Raw genomic sequence first — 13,660 nt, 5'->3', positions numbered from 1 at the left:
TATTTTCTGCTCCAACAAAGATTTGAAAAAGCTCTTGGATGGAAGAATCAGAGTTGAAAACTCTTAAAATTGGGCTTGAGCTTAACTCAACTCCAAAAGCTAGCTTGTAAGGTGACAACTCTTAAATTTGTAGTTGATGTGGGCTTCAACAACAACAATTCACATTATCAATAATCACATTTAATTGCTAAAGAATCTTACCCAAATCAGTAGTGCTCCTCCGCTTTGTATACTTCTTAGAAAGGTAGAAAATGATACACAGAAGCAGCAGTGCCAAAGGTACTGAAATGATTAATGTTATCTTTCGCCTTTTACTAGTATTGGCAGTAGACTCTTACACAAGAATCCAACATATACTAAAGTTTCAGTACATATATTTCTTCAAGAGAAAGCATATGTAAATATAAAAGAAAGTGTAATCAAGAATACAGTGTAGTAAAATGTAAACAAATTAATAATTTGTCTCTTTACAGTAATTGCTGGTTGTCTAGATTTTTTTTTTTGGTCCAAATCTGTTTGCCTAGATGGAACGTGCCACAACTAACTGATAAGTTTGTAATTATGCCCTCTTTTACAGCTCATATATTCATATTTAACATTTATTTTATTTGGATTTTACACTAATTTATATATTAATTGTGTAGTTTGGTATAAAGAGGCCGTAAGTGGATTTTTGGTGCATTTTGGGCCCAAATTAATGGAAGATTAGAGCTTCGCAGCAGCCAGCACGCCCAGACCCTTTGCATAGCCGCGCTCATCTGCGAGAAGCCCTATTATCAAGAGTCTTTAGGGTTTTTAAACCCTATTAAAAGGAGATCTCAAGCATCATAAAAGAGAACCGTTTTTACATCTCGTCTTTGGCTTTCAGATACACTTCTCATCTCGTCTCTCTTGCACGGGATCCTTGGCATATGCTTGGCGAGACTTGGAGTTTCAAGCGATTGTACTTATAGACCGAGAACACATCTCATACTTTAGTTTGCTATTTCTTTTGATTATAGCTTTGTTTATGATTGTTTTAGTTCTTTTCTTTAGCATGAGTAACTGAGTCTATAGCTAGGGCTATGAGAACTATTGTTCATGAATTTATGAAATTTTGATGTTTGAATCTAAATTTGATTTCTGTTTTGTGATTAGATTTTATCCTATTGTGCTTCTTTCTTAATCCTAATTAATTATATTGTCAGACGACCGTACCTTGGTTAATTAATAGATCTATAGGGTAAAACGAGACAAAGGATTAGGTGGACCAAACCAATCTTTCTCTTCTAATCGTTATTAAATTAACAAGTTCGTAGGTTCCTTAAGCTTTCTTAAATTGATTTCTTGCATGACCATTGGGGATGTTAATTTAGAGAAAAGAATATTAATATTGCATGATCATTGGGTATTAATAGTATTCGTATGAATGATTGGTAATCACAAGGAAATCGAATTTAGAGTTAAACAGAAGAATAATATAAAGGATTGAATGAGAAAACCCATATGCCTTAGGTTCCTCTTCGATAAGTTTAATTAAGATGTGCATTGTATTCCTTTCTCTTAGTTTATAATTAATTTTATAAATTCTTGTTTTAATTAATCTCATATCTTTGAAGCTTAAATAATTGAATTAAAAAATTCTTAGTAATTGGAAAACAATCCTTGTAGGACGATATTTCAGAAATTTAATTTAAGAACCCTTTATTATTTATCGATGGGTACACTTACCCTCCAAACAAGTTTTTGGTGCCGTTGCCAGGGATTGCTTTTTCAATATTAAGAAAATCTCAAATTTAATTGATTTAAACAATTTGTGTTTTATTTTATTTTAATTCTATTTTGTTCATTGTTAAATTTTTTATATGTATATTTTATAATTTTTGTTTTTATTTTATTTTAATTTTTTTATTTCACAATTTCTTTTAATGTATGCTCACTCGTTTTAAGTACTCTACAATTTGTTTATTTGATCCAGAGATTGAAAAAACAATTCGTAGACAAAGAAAAGAAGTGAGAGAGAAAAGAATGGCAGAGGAGAGGAGATCGATCCAAGATTACATGACACCTATTGCTAGAGGCACTCTTGGAAGCATCGCGGCACTAAATGTGGAGGCAAACAATTTCGAGTTGAAACCAACACTCATAACCATGGTTCATAACTCTATACAGTTTGGGGGCATGCCTAACGAAAACCCTAATCTGCATCTGACAAAGTTTCTCTGATTGACGGATACCATCAAGTACAATGGAGTCTCTAATGATGCTATTCGACTCCACCTTTTCCCCTTCTCAGTATTTGAAAGGGTGAATGCATGTTTTTCCTCACTCACAGCCAACTCCATCAGAACTTGGGAGGATCTCACTTAACAATTCTTGGGAAAGTACTTTCCCCCATCAAGGTCCTCTAAGCTTATGACAGAGATATGTTGTTTCTAATAATATGAAGCAGAATTCTTATTCGAAGCATGGGAACATTTTGGAGAGCTTTTAAGGAGATGTCCTCATCATGATTATCAATCACTACTACGGCTACAATTGATGCCGCAGCAGGAGGATCTCTCATAAGAAAAGATCCAGATGATACACACAAGCTGATAGATGAGATGACATCTTCTAACTTTTAGTTGCACACTGTTGACTCTTATGACATCAAGAGGAAAGAGACTGCCCCAGTTTACTAAGCAGAGAGCAGCAGCCCACTAATGAACCAAATGGCAGCTCTTACAAAGCAACTAGAATCTTTAATGAAGGCTCAAGACCAACCTGTAAGAGCTTTTGCAACTCCAGAATCTAAGCAAGAGGAGCAAATTACGAACCTTTTGAGTCAAAGAGTGATGGAAACATTGCCATCTCTGTCTGAATCTAATCTAAGGGAGCAATGCAACACCATCATCCTTAGAAGTGGAAAGAAATTACAAGAATTGCAGAACAGAGGCACATGCATGCCTATGCTTGTTGACAAGCACGCCCATGCTGATTCTACATGCACGCATGTGCTTACTGATGAGCACGCCCCTGTTGAAATTGAAACATGACTGTGCTCATACAAGAACGCCCATAACAGTGATAAAAGCATGGCTGTGCATAACTATGAGCAAAACCGTGCTTTAAGCGAGGAGCCTGAAAAAGAAAAGAAGAAAGAGCATCTTGTTCGACCAAGGCCCTATGAGCCTAAGATACCTTTTCCACAGTGGTTGCAAGGTCACCCTCCTTATGATGAAGAGTTCCACAAGTTCTTAGACTTATTGGGTAAAGTGCACATCAATGTGCCTTTCATTGATGTTATCTCCAAAATGCCCAAATATGCTAAATTTTTAAAGGAGATTTTGACCAATAAAAGAAAATTAGGAGCACATGAAACTGTGAAGCTCACCCAAGAGTGCTCAGCTATAGTGCTTAAAAAGCTTCCACCTAAGCTTAAGGACCCAGGGAATTTTACTATTCCTTGCACAATTAGAAAAACTTATATTGATAAGGATTTATGTGATTTGGGAGCAAGTATTAATCTTATGCCTTATTCTATTTTCAAGAAGCTTGAAATGCATAAACTTAAGCCGACCTCCATGTCACTTAAGCTGGCAGATAGGTCGATCACATACCCCAAAGGCATAATGGAGAACGTACTTGTAAAAGTTGGGGAGTTCATATTTCCTGCTGACTTTGTGGTACTTGACATGGAGGAAGATGATGATGTCCCCATCATACTAGGAACACCGTTCTTGGCCACTGCTAGAGCCATCATAGATGTACAAGAAGGGAAGCTCACACTGAGGCTAGATGATGAGGAAGCTGTATTTCAAGTTATCAATTCTTTCAAGTTCTCTTCTAGCCAAGAGTCTTGTCACTTTGTGAGCACTATAGATGTTGCTTCTCCTCCTCTAATTTATGTGAGGCATGGAACCACAAGAAGAAGGCCAAGGAGGAAGTAATATAAGAAGAAGAAAAGACAAAAGCTTAAACCATCCATTAATAAGCCTCCTAATTCGAAGCTTAAATTTTCTTCTCTTTATTCTAATCCCCATCTTATGAATAATTTTTCTGATGTAATAGGTGTTGGGGAGGCAAAGCTGCTGAGGAGACAATTACATATCAAGGGAGTCACCTGTGAGACTCATGCCTTATTCCCACCTTGATTTAATAGAAACGTCAGGCTCGTGACGTTAAACAAGCGCTCGCAGGAGGCAACATGTGTCTTTTATTCTATGTAAATTTTATTTCTTTTTGTTTATTTTAATTTTGCTATTGTTATTTTATTTTTAGAATACAAAATAAGCATATTAAATGAGAATATCTCGCTATAGCGAGAGTATCGCGACCAGAAAATGATTTAAAGGGGATTAGGGTTCAGGGAGAGTTATTTCTCCCTCTCCCTTCGAAATTCCTTTGATCCTCTCGTTCCCAAGCTGTTCGGAAGCTTGATTGAAGGTTGAATCCATGTGGGGAACGCTTGGAGGTAAGTTTTAATGGTTAGGGTTTCAGTTTTTCATCCCCTTTCTCTATTTTCGTGTTTCCCCTGGGTTCTCATAGAGTTTCTCCATGTGTTTAGGATAAAATCCGTGAGGGAAAACATTTCCTGGTGGATTTAGTGCGTGGGACATCAATCCAAGGTAAGGGGAGACTCTATCCTACTCTTTTGTGCAATGAATTGTTGTTATTTTGCTTAATATTGTGTTGTGGCTGAGTTAGGGGGTAGGAAATTGCTAAAAATGTAATGTGGGCCATGTGTCGTGATATGTGAACATTATGTGTGTTGACCCGAACTTGATGGATGTGGATTGTATGTAAATGTTGCATGATAGATGAATATTGGCTATATGTTGTGTGATGTGAAAAGAATATAGGCCTAGTGCCTATATTTGAATGTAATGTGGACCGTGTGCCGTGTGTAAGCATGATCTTGCATGCGTGAATGGAATATATGTATGAATGGACGTATTAGCGTCGTTGTGATGTGCTGTGAATGATTCAACAATACCTTGGGGAGGAGAGAGTGGTGACACCGACTGCGGAACGGGTGCACCATAGGTCACACACTCTCTTCCTGACTATACCTCTGACCACTATCCTTACTGAGCGACCCGTGACTGCTCACGTGGTATCTGTGAGACGGGGATAACCAACGACCATTCATGGTGTAAATCTGTGATCACAGTACTATAGTGAGTGTGGTTAGTATGCGTATGCATGGATTTGTGTTTTGTACTTATGAATGTGAATTGCTGCCTATGATTGTGTTTGTTGAATGTATTGGGAAGGTTCTGGAGGTGAGACTCTATGTTGATTGTGTGTTTTTGGTAGTGTAGAGTACTCACCCTTACATTCATTTTTCAAGTAATCAAGACGATCAGCATCAAACTCAGTGAAGGGATGGATAGATTGCTATAGGACTTAGTTTTTATTTTAAAAATTTGTTGTAAATAAACTAGTCTTGTAGCAGTCATTTGATATTAATTTGTAACCTTTCCCTTATTTTGAAGTATTTTATGAAAATTAGTTATTTAAATTTGTGAAATTCTTATTAAATTGAAATTAAATTTAAGGTGTTACACCTGCCATTTGGCGCGTAGTTTTATATACAGGAATTAGAGATGAAATTTTCCATCTGTAATTTGAAAATGAGAGGAAATTTTGGAGTGGGAGTTACAAATAGGAAAATACATTTGTAAATATGGTCGTTTTTTACCGACTTTTCATCTGGCAATTTACAGACGGATTTTTCTATCTATAACTGTATTTGACAAATTTATAGACAGATAAATCCATCTATAATTGAACCTTTAAAACACACCATTTCATTAAATCATTTACAGACGGATTTTTCCATCTTTAATGTGCAAAACATATAAAATTGCGCCTCCTTCTCCTTCTTCTTCTTCTTCTTCATTTTGCATAATTTTCTCTCTTTCTCTCTCTCTGTCTCTCTCGCCTCTATCTCTCTGTCTCTTTCTAGAAGCTTCAGTTTTTTGGCCTTTACGAGTGATTGGAACATTCATTTAAAAGAAAATTTGCATCATTGTGTTCCTAATACGATACTCTAACTTTTAATCGGTTTAGTTTTTTTATTTTTGATGTATTTTAGAGACTTAAAATTTTTAAGATAGAGTTGTAGGATTGGACATTATATGACTAGGGGGAAAGGCGTAGAGGTCTTTCGCTAAACCTGATTATTGTGTGTTGTGGGATTGTTTGCATTGGCAGAGTTTGTAGAATATGCATGTTGTGCAGTTACAAGGAGATGTGCTTTACAACAGTTTAGGATTGTGATGTGTTTATGTTTTATTCATTGATTAATATATTAGTTATGTGTAGTGAAAATTTTGATTTTTGTTAAAAAGTGGTAAATAAACGTAAGGAAATTGACATATATTAGGAAAGATTATGCCAAAATTTATATTAAAAATTTGTGTGATGTATAATAGAAGATTGATACAACATTGTGTATTTGTATTAGGTTTATATAATTCTTGATCCAGATGTTTATCAGAAATCATCAATAGATGTATGATAGGTTGCACCCAAGTCAGGAGGGAATAAAATCCAAATTCTTTGAGGGTATAGAGGAATTCATAGTATTTGTTGTAATTCACAACAATTCATCAACAACCAAAAAATTAGGTGTTCATGTTCTAAGTGCAACTGTAGAAAGTTTTTGGATATTGATTCAATTAGGTATGATTTATATAAGTTTGGATTTAAACGTAATTATTGGATATGGACTAAGCATGGGAAAATAGTTACTGTGAAAAATCAAGTAAGCAATTCAAATATATTGCAATCAGGCGAGGATGTAGGTAATGTAAGTTGGGAAGAAAGCAATAGTCGTTATCAAGAAATGGTTTATGATGTTGTTGGTCCTAAATTTAGAATTTTTCATGATTTTGAAGCTAAACAAGAACCTAATGGAGAGGCTGCAAAGTTTTATAATATTTTCGAGGCAGCAAACAAGCCCTTATGAGATGGTTGTGCACATTCAGAGTTACCTTTAGCAGTAAGAATGTTAAGCATAAAGTCAGAAGACAATCAAAGTCAAAGTTCATTTGATCAATGGGCTACATTAATTAGTGAGCTTAGTCCCTAACCTGACTCAATCCCAAAAGACTTTTTACCAAGCAAAAAAATTAGTTTATAAACTTGGATTAAAAGAAGTCAAAATTGATTCTTATTTGAAAGGTTGCATGCTGTATTACAAAGATGATGTTGTTTTGACAAATTGCAAATTTTGTAGAGAGTTAAGGTTTAAACCAAGAAGAGGGAGTAGAAGTGGTAAACATAAAGATATACCACAAACTAGAATGCATTATTTGCCTTTAATTTCTAAGCTAAAAAGGTTGTATACGTCTATGAGTTCAGCTCCTTACATGACGTGGCATGTTGAAAATAAAAAGAGTGATGGGATAATGCATCTCATGGTGAAGCTGGACAACATTTTGATCAAATGTAATAATTCTTGTTGGCCTATTGTGGTTACACCTTTTAATCTTCCTCCAGAAATAAGCATGAAAAATTCATATTTGTTCTTGACTTGTATAATTTCTGGTCCAGAAAATCCAAAGACTAAAATTGATGTATACCTTCAACCCTTGATTTATGAGTTGAAAGAGTTATAGTGTTAGGGTGTAGTAACATATGACCTATCAAGAAAGCAAAATTTGAATATGAAGGTAGCACTTATGGGGACGATAAATGATTTTCCTGCTTATGGAATATTGTCTGAATGGATGACTCAAGGGAAATTAGCATACCCAATTTATATGGAGGATACAAAGTCATTTACTTTGAAACATAGAGGAAAAAGTTCATGGTTTGATTGTCATAAGAGATTTTTAGATATGGAACATCCTTATAGGTGTCAAGCCTATAAATTTAAAAAAGCAACTATTGAGAATGAGGACCCTCCTGTCCATTTAAATGGTCATCAAGTATGTGATAAAGTTAGACACTTGCCAAAAATAATAGAAGTAGAAAAATCCATTAAGTTTCCTGGTTATGGGATAACACATAGTTGGACTAAACAAAGTATATTCTTGGAGCTCCCATATTGGAATGACAACTTAGTTTGCCATTGTTTAGACGTAATGCATGTGAAAAAAAAATGTATTTGACAATATCATGAATATTGTAATGGACACTAATCGAACTAAAGATAATGTAAATGCAAGGCAAGATTTAGAAGAATATTGTAGGCGTCCAGAATTGAGGTTATAACAACTTGCAGATGGTCGATGGTCAAAACCAAAGGCAAGTTACACTCTAACTTTACCACAAAGACAAGATGTGTGTAGGTGGGTGAAGGACTTGAAAATGTCTGACAGTTATGCTTCAAACCTCGGTCGTTGTGTGAATGTTGAACAAGGAAGATTTTTTGGGATGAAAAGTCATGATTGCTACATATTCATAGAGTGTCTTCTACCTGTTGCATTTAGGGAACTACCTAATCATGTTTGAAAGCCATTGACTAAGTTAAATGAGTACTTTAGGTACCTGTGTTCACCTACTCTTAGGGTTCAAGACCTATTAGTGATAGAGAACAATATTCCTATGATTTTGTGCAAATTAAAGAGAATATTTTCGCCTGATTTCTTTGACTCCATGAAGCACTTGCCTATACACTTAGCATATGAAGCATGTGTATGTGGACCAGTATAATATAAGTGGATGTATCCGTTTGAATGAGAAATCAGAGGGGCTCAAGTGGAAGGATCCATATGCTAGGCATATATATCAAAGAAGACATCAAATTTTTGCACATACTATTTCAAACCTCATGTTCAATCTAAGAGGACTCGGATTGGTCGAAATGATAATGGGGGAGAAAGTAGTAATAAGCCAACTCTATCTATATTCAACCAACTAGGTCGTGTATCTAGGAAATGCGAAGAACGATGGATCTTAGGTGATGAATTAGATACGCACACTTGCACATCTTATTAAATTGTGATAAAGTTTAATTATTCAGAACACATGTGACTTATGATTACTTTAATGACTTTTCCTAATAAATGATGCTGCATTGTTTACAGATATTTTGAACAATTATATGTTCACGAGTGCCTTAATCAATTTCCATCATGGTTCAAAAGTTATGTACGTCATGGAATTTTCCTAACATTTTAGTTTATTGACTTTTTAATATTATTCTTATTCAATCAATTGACATATTTAATGGTATGTGTAGGTGTGTGATCCCAGTAATGGTATCACAGATATTGACCTATATAACTTGTCCAGAAGTCCAAAAAATAAAGCATATTATTGGCTAATTTACTATGTTAATAGGTATAAATTCCAAACTATTGAATCATGTAAAAGGAGAAAAAAAGATAATAGTGGGGTTAGTATGAGAGGAAATTCAAGTGATGGTGACTGTGATTGGTATGAAAAACTTAATGAAATAGTTGAACTTGAATATGCTCGTGAAACCATAAAAAGGATTGTCTTATTCATGTGTGAATGGTTTGATCCAACACGCCCAATTGGGACACATAAACATAACTATTACAATATAATTGAGATTAACCATACCAAAAGATATAGAGCCTTTGACCCCTTCATCATTGCACAAAATGCACGACAAGTATATTTATTATCTTACCCTGGAAAATGTAATAAAAGTTGGAGGATTGTAATAAAAACTAAACCAAGGGGTTGAATTGAAAGTGATGAAGTAGATGATGAAGATGCATATCAAATTGATGACTCAATCCCTTCACGTGTAGTAATAGACATCATTGTCCTTCCAATTTTATCTTCTCCTTTGAATGAAATTGAAATAATTGACCCTTCTACCCAAGTTTTAAGAAATAATGAAATGGATGACATGACTAAAGAAGAGGAGAAAGGATTTATGGTTGACATTTCATCAAGTGATGGTGATGGTGAAGGTAGTCTCGAACTATCAGAGTAAATGAGGTACATTAAGTAGGTTTGTCAATTTACTATATTTTTATGATTATTTATTTTGAGTTATCACTAATATTAACCATATTTTATAAAGATTATAGTATTCGTCTCTAAACATATATTATATTTGATTCAGATATGGCAGGTAAAGGTAAGAAGAGTGTTGTTCAGCATCCTAATCGTGGTAACACTCCTTCATCCACCACTCTCACTTCGACTTCCACACCAGCTATAGTGCAGATCTTCCAGGTTAGGGGGCAGGAGAAATTTATCATGGTGCCCAATCTTGGATATGTTGCTCCTCCCCCTCCAGTATAGCGAGTTTCACACTTTGCACTACCTACTACACAGGCCATACAGTCACCTTTTACACAGGGCACAGGAGACAGATTCACTACTATCCCAGCTGTAAGTGAGCAGCAGTCATCACAGACCCAAGCATCATCGAGATCGTTAGAAACTTTGAGATAGGATGGTCCATTTGGTAAGTTTCCTTCAAAGTATGCCTCATATTGTGTACTTTATGTGAATGTTATAATAATTGTTTTATTTTATTGTGCTATCAGTTGGATACCACTACAGAAAGGTCTCCACCAGGTCACAGATACCATTAATAAGATATTTGATAAGCCTTACACAAGTTTTGCAAAGTGCCGAATGATACAAAGATGGAATGATTCAAAGATTGGAAAGTAATAATAGTGTATTAATTTTAACTAAGTGTAATTATATATGACTATTTGTACCTCTGCCAATGAAATTGTGTTTATGTAGAGCAATTTCTCCATTCCCTCCCAGGATGAAAAGATGATTTTCAAGGTCTGGAAGAGACGTACTGCAAAACGACTAAGAAAAATGTACACAGAGGCTCGTTAAGACCCTTCTACTACTGATTGGATAGCACCTAACTTTCTTCATGCTTTGCAGGAGTATTGGGGTACAAATGAGTTTAAAAATCTCTCCATAAAGAACATGACAAAATTGGAATTGTAGGAGAAGTTGTGAAGAGGTCACCTACGCATAGAGAGTTGTTCAAGGAGACACACATTCGTAGGGGAGACAAAAACCTATGGGTTGATACACGATCTTAGGTCATATGTAAGTCATTCTTATCGATACTATATATTATTATTAGTGATTTATTAAATAGTTCTCCAAACTAATATATAATTATCTGAACTAAACTGTAGGATGACTATATTCAAAGGCTTAAGAAGACATCTTCTCAGGATCCAGAGTCAGTTAATGAAGATGCTATGTGGTCACAGATAGTGGGTGACCTTTATAAAGGTCGCATTTATGGCATGGGAGACCTTTGCAGACTCCATGTCCCTTGCATTTGTCACCAGAGATGCTCCTTCTCTTGCACTTGAGAAAGTAGAAGACATGGTCCGCACTCAAGTTCATGCCCTCAATGAAGAACTCTAGAAGCAGAATAAGGAGATGTGGAAGAGTAAGAAAAGTGCATGGAAGAAGAAATGGACAAAGAACATGGAGAAGAAGATATAGAAGAAGGTGGCATTGAGGATGCAAAGGGAGGTCCAGCAGTAGATGGAGCAACAACATATGCAGATGCAGCAGATGCATGCATATTTTGAGCTTATGAGAGTAAGCAGCTCCAAATCTCTTCTTCCTCCTCCACCAGCTCCAGTACTACCAATTTTTAGCTCCATGCACCATTCATCTTCCAACTCCTCGCTACTGATGATGATGCTCCTTCAGATGATGATCATACAGATTATTCATGATGAACACTTGTATTTTATTTTTAACATTATTTATTTGGATGTTTTTGTCTTTATTTGTAAAGACATTTAAATTTTATATTTTATAAATTATTTTTAAATTTTTAAATTTAATTTTGTAGTTTTTCTTATGTTTATAAATTGTGATAATCAGAAACAGGCAGGGATAATTATGTATACAAACAAAAAATAACAAAAATAGTAAAATAGATCAAAAATGTTTTACAGACGAATTTTTCTGTTTGTAAGTTATAGACGGATATTTCTGTCTATAAGTTACAGACGGATTTTTTCTTTTATAATTTACAAACGGATTTTTCCGTCTATAAGTTACAAACTGATTTTTTTGTCTGTAATTTATAGACAAAAAAATTTGTTTGTAACTTATAGATGGATTTTTCTGTCTATAACTTACAAATGGATTGTTAAATTCGTCTGTAATTTTTTACCGACGAGGATATTACAGACAGTTTCTGTCTATCTGTAAATCCATCTGTAATTTCAAAATCTATCTGTAATGATTCAAAAACATGTCTGTAAATCTATCTACATATGCAGATTTTGTAGTAGTGTGGATTGATAATTCTTAATATATTTTTCTTCAAGTTAATTGCATTCATAATTTTAATTCAGTTGCATCGAATTTCACAAAATTCTAAATTGTCACTTACATTATTAAAGAACCTAAAATTAAATTTCACTTCATATGTGTTTTTGTGAATTGACCTAGGTTGCGCTTTATACTGCAAAGTTCTTAAATAAACTTAGTTGTTTTGGTAACAATGCGACAATCGTCTATCAAAAATTTGTTAGTATTGCTCTACCTACGAGGAAATTATAGATTAGTCTAAACAGTCTGTAAATCCATTTTTAATAATAAAATATGTCAGTAACCTTTAAAAAATTCATATGTAAATTCATCTATAATTCTCGTGTTTCTAATAGTGTTCCATTTTCTATCACAAAAAAGTGAATAGGTAGTTCTCGACTTTACTAGCCAATTTTATCATAACATAGAATGATCTGACTTAACAGTTCTTGGAAAAATACTTTCCCATATCTCATAATATTAAGCTCATTTCAGAAATCACTAGTTATCGGTAGTTGAGTCTGGATTCCTATTCATAGGACTTCTAACGAATAAATGCAAGCATTGGTTAAGTAGATGGAATCTATCATAAAAGTGCAGGAGTAACTGCTAAAATAACCTACATGAGCACTGCATTTCCAAGCCATGATAGTGGTACTTGTCAATTCAAAGATTACTAGGCCAAGCATAAAGTGGAAGCTAACTTATCAAAAAATAATTATAACTTTGAGTGGTGAATTAATCCCAATTCTTAGGGAAATTGCTTAGAAAGCCTGAGTTCAAACGTCTATCACCCTCTCCATATATGAAACTAAGGAGCAAGACCAGAAAGGAAGGAGGTTCCTAATTTTCAATTCAACTTCTAAGAGACTATGATGTAGTTTGTGAACTATTTAAATAAAATATTCTCAAAGCTTGAGTCTGAGATAGAGCAACACATGTAAAGTTTGGATAAAAGGCTCTTAAAAATTGAGTCACATTTGTAGCAATTGACTACCCTTTTGAGTCATAAGGTATTGGAAATATTATCAACTCAACTTGAATCTAATCTTGAAGAGTATGTTAAGGCCATTAATCTGAGAAGTGGGAAGAAACTACCTAAAGTGCTCAAGGAATCATAAAATAGGGGCACATGCACATCCTTGCTTCATGATGAGCACGCCCTACTTTTTCAATAAGCATGCCCCTTATATATAAGACATAGTGGAAGACATTTTCGTGAAAGTGAGAAAGTTTATCTTTCTTGCAAACTTCATAATATTGGATATGGAAGAGGATGACGAAGTTCCTACCATCCCAGGCAGACCCTTCTTAGTCACAAGAAGGGTCATCATAGATGTCTAGTGAGGGAAATCCACTTTAAGGATAAATGATGAGAAAGTTGTTTCTAAAATCTTTTCTTCTCTTAAACACCTCTCTAGTTTTTATTCTTATAATTTTGTTA

At 34.6% G+C, this 13,660-nt stretch overlaps 1 non-coding gene across 1 annotated transcript; it reads right to left on the bottom strand.

Annotated features, from left to right (window-relative positions):
* Positions 1-2,388: 2,388 nt before the first annotated feature.
* Positions 2,389-2,494, bottom strand: LOC113853330. The gene has a single exon (XR_003502503.1). It is a non-coding gene; the product is annotated as a small nucleolar RNA R71 (small nucleolar RNA).
* Between the last annotated feature and the right edge of the window lie 11,166 nt (positions 2,495-13,660).

The sequence above is a fragment of the Abrus precatorius genome, unplaced genomic scaffold (assembly GCF_003935025.1).
Source record: "Abrus precatorius isolate BTA unplaced genomic scaffold, Abrus_2018 Scaffold10, whole genome shotgun sequence".
In the NCBI taxonomy this organism is placed as follows: Eukaryota; Viridiplantae; Streptophyta; class Magnoliopsida; order Fabales; family Fabaceae; genus Abrus; species Abrus precatorius.
The sequence above is the reverse complement of the archived record's forward strand: the minus strand, read 5'-3'. Positions and strand labels throughout refer to the sequence as shown.